This window comes from Podarcis filfolensis (assembly GCF_964270895.1).
Source record: "Podarcis filfolensis genome assembly, chromosome: 7".
NCBI lineage: Eukaryota > Metazoa > Chordata > Lepidosauria > Squamata > Lacertidae > Podarcis > Podarcis filfolensis.
The window spans coordinates 60,946,276-60,953,024 of record NC_139603.1 but is presented as its reverse complement, the minus strand read 5'-3'; the positions used below and the strand labels follow the sequence as shown (position 1 = coordinate 60,953,024).

General features: G+C 42.4%; 1 long non-coding RNA gene across 1 annotated transcript in view; it reads right to left on the bottom strand.

The window, feature by feature from the left end:
• The window catches only part of LOC310766873, a 187,887-nt gene that overhangs the window by 26,384 nt on the left and 154,754 nt on the right, over positions 1-6,749 (bottom strand). The window lies entirely within an intron of this gene.

Here is a 6,749-nt window from a genome sequence, read left to right as displayed (position 1 = left end):
CCTGTATTCACTGAGTTACTGTGTGGATAGTTAATTTGTGTTTGATCCTTCCTTGTGCCTTCTCAATGAATTTTAATTTTTGTATGCTTAGTAAACCTGGATAGCCATATATACAAAAAAATAAAATGCTAGGAAAGAATTTTCTTCTGCATCCAGTTGAGATCAGGGTTGAACGTACAGTATTTTCATCAAGAAGCTTCTCCTCACTTGGCTACTACTGTCTACTTTTGTTAATTGCAGTTCATTTTGGTTCCTTTCTGAATTCAGACATCATCTTCATCAGGTCTGGCTACCAGCTCAGCTACCTAATAGCTTACAACTACCAGGTGACACCACATTTGGAGATGAGGGTCATGGAGGATGAAGCAAGAGACACCTAGTTTTGCGATGTAAATGTTTTATGCTCTTACTTATGTGCACACTGAGTGTGCATTATGCTCCCACATGGGTAGGTAAGGAGGTTATTGGCTGATAGCCATAGCAATACACAATCTGGAATGGTAAGCATCCAATCAAAAATTTTATATTACTTTCTTCTTCATTAGGGGCAGGCCTGGTCGTGCTTTTTGCTTTACATGACAATAATGAATACAAATGCTTCTACGAAGGGTGTCATAGAAAGGATAAGATTATGACACCAGCTAATGATGGCGGGCAAGTGGATTAGCTGCTGCCTTTGTTAAAACTATCTCTTCAGTGCATTCCAATAATTAAAACTAGGGAAGCAAGTCAACATTCCAGTGTTCTGAAGTCCTTTTGAATTATCCCACTACCTTAAGTCATCAGACACCCAGAGACATTAAAAAAAAACAAAACCCAACATGTTTGCACTTCTTTTAATCAGATGCACAAAATAATGATCAAATTAATTTGTTTTCCTCATTGCTTTAATATGTTTTGTGGGAAGCAATTCATAACTAAGTAACTAAATCAGAGAAAAAAAATCACCAATCCAGAAAATACTCTATCAACATTTCTGAATGAATGCTTGGTCTGAACAAACCAACGGATCCTAGAATAGAGAAGAGAATAGTTTTCACATTTTTATTCCTTTTTATAAACATGCATTTTTAAACCTCTATATATTAACCATTCAAACGCTTTTGTTTTTGTTGAAGTGCTCAAGTTTTGGGGTAGTTCGGTGGATTCAGAAATAGCCTCTTGCACAAGTTGACTTGAATAGCCTCTTTTCTTACTTCTGGAATCTCAACAAATAAGGAGAACTTGTGCATTATGTCCTGCTCAAAGGACAGTGGATACCTTCAACATCCTAGAAATGGTAAGGCATTGTCCTTCAGTCTAACCTACCTCATGGGGTAGCTATAAGCTATGATGATTACTGACTTCAAGAAGCAGGCATGCTTCAATTCCAATCCCTTCTGCCAAGCCACTTCCACCATACATCATCTTGGCTGTACTGTAGTCTCCCAAAACTACCCAGTGGTACCTTCAATGCAGAAGTCGGGGGCACCCCATTCAGCTGAATGAACTGGCTTGCCACATTACGAAGTTAGACAATGCACATTAAGACCCTCATAAGACTATTACATTCAGAGTATAAGCTCAAGACTAAAAAAAAAATTTAATCATAGGTGTGTTTGTGTGGAAGGGAAAATCCTTCATGAAAAGGGACCATAGCTCAGTAGTACAGTGTCTGCTTTGCATGCAGAAGGCTCCAGATGGAATTCCTGGCATCTTAAGGTACGGCTGGGACAGAAGCCTCTCCGAAAACTCAGCAAACCTCTACCAATCAGTGCTGCAAATACTGAGCTAGATAGACCAATGGTCTGACTCAGTATGAGGCAGCTGACTGTGCTGCCTAAGGAGAAATGAAATCTCATTCTCCACAAGCAGGATGGAAATGTAGCAGTCTGGCAGAGGAGGAAGCAGATTGCTCCATCCCTCCTGCACCAGTCCACCTGATTTACCTAACCTTTTGCTCCTCAGGCCAGCATGCAGAGACAGGCTACTAGCTTTTGATCAGGGTAGGAAAAAATGTTTGCAGGCTAACAATTTCCGTGTGCTTATTTACAAGGGATGTGTGTGTGTGTGTGTGTGTGTGTGTGTGTACACGCGCATGCACATTACAACAAAAAGACAGAACCTCTTATTTGCTTTCTTTTTCCAGGTTTTCCTATGCCGAAAAGTTGACTTGGTGATAAACGGTAATAACACCATTTCTCTTTCAGAGGGAAAAGCAAGCCAGACTAAGGAAAGAAGGGGGGGTTCCTACTTGGTGTGCAAAGATTAATGGATTTTCTGCCCTCTGACAAGGTTTGTTAACAAGCCAAAGACAAGCGTATGGGGAAGACTTCAAGACACTGTAAATAAAAAGATCAATGTGAAAATCAAGTCCCTTTCCAAAGATGTTAAATTCTCTTAAGGGCACTCTGTAATGTGGCTTTTATATCAGGATTTTATTTTATTTTTGGCTGGCCCTTTCATACTTTCCCCATAATCTACTTTGTATCAGAAACAGGGATGCTCATTTTTGCTATAATATATATGATTTATTTGTTTCAAAGATTTACGTGCCACCTTTCAGGACGAAACCCTCCCATCGACTAGCATGCTCCTGAATACTTAACTATTTCTCTAGGTAAAATCTCTTAAATAATTCCTTTATCTCTTTTCCCCCTCTTTTTTTTTTTTGCAGACAAAAAGCACCATGATTCTGAGTGCCTACTTTGGTTCATATGTTCCTGTGCTGCTCTTATACAGCAGCGCAGGAGATACTTAAAAGTCTCGTAGCACTGTGCTACATATGAAGCCAACAGCCAGCCTGGCCTTAAGTGACCCAACTGGCAGTTGTGGACCTTGGAGTCTCAGCTTTCAGTGGCACCCTGTGTGATGCCAGAATCTGCCCCCCCCCCCGCTTTCTGTGGACATAATAGTTGCAACGCCTGCTGAAGCACCCCCGAAGCTCCCCACCCGGCATGACCGAACCAGTAACACTCCCCTAGATCCGCCTTTGCAACAGGATGCTCTCTAAGGATTCTCCACTGAGAATCACAAGTGGGGAGAGTGTTAACATGCTGAGGTCCTACTTTGCAGTTTCCATACACATCTGGTTGGCTACTGCGAGAACAGGAAAATTATTCTATTTCCAGCAAAAGAGCATGGTCAGTCCTCATTGGGCAGATTTAACTTCCTCCCCCAGCAAGGTTTCTAACCTTAGTGTCTCTCCTAAGCGTGTTGATACCCCCCTCTTGCATGTGGATGATGCTATTTTGGCTACATTAAGGACCGGCGCTTGTAGAACGAGTTCATTATTTGCGTACAAGTAATAACAATAACACTAAAATTTTAGGCCATCTTTGCATGAAAACTTCCAATGTGCTTTCAAGTGTTCTTCAGACACTCCTAAGTGCATAGAGGAAATTAAATAGCCCTGGTTTAAAATATGCGGTGCTTGCATGTCTTGTTTGTTTGCTTCTAATGTATACAGATGTAATTAATGCTCATTACTAATCATAAAGCTGTTATAAGAGAGCCTGTTTTTAATGTGTAGTTAGTTGAGGATCAGCCTCGTTGTTTCACAACTAATTAACTCTTCCAGATTTGTCCCTTGCCTCTAGAGACACAACACTACTACCTCAATAAGTCGCCGTTCTCAGTTTTCTGGATAGCTCTTTGGGTGGACAGTTCTGTTTTAAAATCCAAGTGGCTGAAGCCATACCTGATTCCCAACCGCCCTCTTTATTTTATGCTTTCTTCAAGGACTCTGAGTTGCTCCCAAATTGCAACATCCTAGCCCTGCTTTCTGACAATTTCATTGTATTGTTCAATCTACAGGAAAATAGCCACATTAATACAGCTTAATTAGCAGAACTGCAATGTAAGGGAGAATACTCCAAGCAAAAAAAGTCTCCTGTGGAGCTAATAAGCATTCTTTGGGGGTAAAAATGCCAATTAAACAATTTACTACTATGTAAATTTTGCTATTGTATTAGCAGAAACTGGTCATTTGGCGCTTGTTCTAATGATGAAATCTATCACATAAGCACCTAAGTAATTAGCTGTGGGAATTCTAAACCATATTTAAAGGGTTTACAGTGATGGTCCATAAAAGGATAAGATGTTCAATCTACCGACAGAGTCGTCTTTTAGTCACTGTGGATCTTTAAAGGGAACACTGCCACTACAGTTTTGTGGAGAGTCCCCTTTAACAGTAAACACGGCCCCACCTTTATAGTAAACTCCAATTGGGATCAAAGGGATGTGTCTGATTCAGGTATCAGCAGGGTGTTTTGTGTTAGCACTTCATGCTCACCTGGGAGCTGGTGTGATGTGCTTTGCACTGGACTCATGCTGATGCTGCAGGAATCCCTAAGGGATAATGAAGTGGTGAAGCAAAGGGGATGTGCACTGGATTCACACCTTGACTCTGGGACTACGATCCATTCACCTTACACATTTCGCCATCAAGCTCTCGAGCCAAACACTGGAACTTCCTCTGATTCCTTATCGCAGCCCCTCTAAGGACTCCATTCAAAAGGTGATAAGTCATTGCCATAGTTCATACATGTCAGGGCCCTGCAGGGTCAAGCCTTCAAGCAGTCAGCTGGAAGGGCCAGAGGCAAGTACATAGACCTCGCAGACGTCTAGCTCCAGAGCATCAAATGAAGATTAGAAGGACCAGAGGCAGATGTAGTCGGGTCAGGCAGATGGTCAGGTTGCAAAGAAAAAGAAAAAAGCAACAGTCCAGCGGAGGGAGGGAAAGGAGAGAGGGAAGGGAGGAAGGTGAAGCTATATGGCTGCTCTCAGTAATGCATTCGCTAGCCTGAAAAGCTGAGCCCAAAGCAGAGAGACTGATAGCTGTCTCAGTGGCACAGAGAGTAAAGCATCCCTGCTGTCAGATACTCTCCTTGCTTCAAGCCTCCTGGAACCCTATTTAACTGGGGTGGAGCTGCAACAGGGTGGCAAAGGAGCCATGCAAAACCCATCCTACTTTGCAAATAATCATAGTGGTGCTCCACAAAGCAGGAGGATGGCTGTGCATCTATCCTTTTTTCAAAGTGCTGTCACAGGACAATCCTCTCTTTTGAAGGAGTCCTTAGTTTGAAGGCCTGGTTGATTTCAATTCAGTTTAAAGATAAACCATAAAAGCTGAGACCTTGACATCGCCCATCCACAGCTAGCAACCTGGACAGGAGACTGAGCACACAGGTTACTTGGTGCCACTATTCCTATTTAAAGTGCATAAATTGTTTGCACATTTCCACCCAGCCATATTGATTAGCACTGCCTTCGCCAATTTGGTCCTCTCCAGATGTTTTGACTCACAACTACCATGAGCCCAAGGGGGTCATGGGATGTGTAGTTCAAAACATCTGGAGAACACCAGGGTGGTGAAGGTTGAATTGCCACATGCAACATTTAATGTGAATCTCTCCCATCAATTTTTTTATTGTATAATGTCTGCAGCATTCTTATGCCAGTGTTGTGTAGCCCAGACAGCAAATGTGCTGATTTGAAGGTATGCTGTGTGCAGGGTCCATAACTAATCTTGGTTATACTTACCAAAGCAGAGGGCCTCCATTTTTCTTTTCCTCTTCCCTGTTTTGTTTATACCCTGCCTTCTGGTATAAACACACCACTTAGGGCAGCACGCCTAATGGAATGCTGTCCTGGGCTGGAAACATCAAAGAAGCGTTTCAGTTAAACGTGTTTTAAGCTGTTGTATGAGAAATTGGGTTGGCAAAAATGGAACTCCACAGCGCCAGCTGATGTCAGTGTAAGAAGGCATAAGCAACGCATATAAAGCACTTTTTCTTTGCCAGTGTAGCTGAGTCCCTGTATTTAAGTCCTAGCTCAGCAAATGGTTATCACAACCATACCTTCAATGGCACAGTTGGCTGGTGGTCATCATTGGCGCTTGTGGGAGTGAATTTCATAGTTTAACTATGTGCTGTGTGAAGAAATACTTCCTTGCGTTGGTCCCAGATTTCCCAACATTTGGCTTTGCTAGATGTCCACAAGTTCTACTGTCAGCAGAAAGGGTGAAAAACATTTCTTCATCCACTTTCTCTATGTCATACTGAATTTTATAAATGTCTGTTGTGCCACCTCTTGCTTGCCTTATCTCTAAAGTAAAATGTCTCAAAGAATACCACATTTTCTCCTAAGGGAGTTGCTCCATCCCCTTGAACATTTTGTTTGCCCAGAACCTTTTCTGAGCAGGGATCCTTATTTGGCCCACTAGGCTGTTTTCTCTAAACTGCACCTGATATCATGTGTGACATCAATTATGGCATAGGTAAAGACAGGGCTGTAAAGTGACAGTCTGGAGCTTAAAGTGTGCTCTTGCTTGCTTATTGGTGAGCAGCGCACACAAGCCCCTTTGTTATATGATGTCATAATGGTGTCAGGTGATTTTCAGCTGGGTAGCCCTGCCTGTCTGTCAAAGTGGCCCATGCAGGGAGGGGGAGAGCAATACTTGGCCCGCCAGCCAGATCCAGTTCCCCGCTTCTCAGAGAGATAAATATGCATGCAACATAAGCCTTGCAATCTGTTGAGATTATTCCAAATAGTTACTCAGGTGCATTTGTGCTGCAGACATGTAGAGCTAGCATCTGCATGTATGCAAGAGTTCTGTAAACAACTCTGTTGCCTTAAAGCAATCTGTCAGTCTTTCCACAGTGTGGATGGCGAATATTCAGGTGACAGTGAAATTGTCTACTAAACACAGAAACTGAACACTGCCAGGACAAATGAGTGATTAGATATGCAGGCATACACACCCAAGT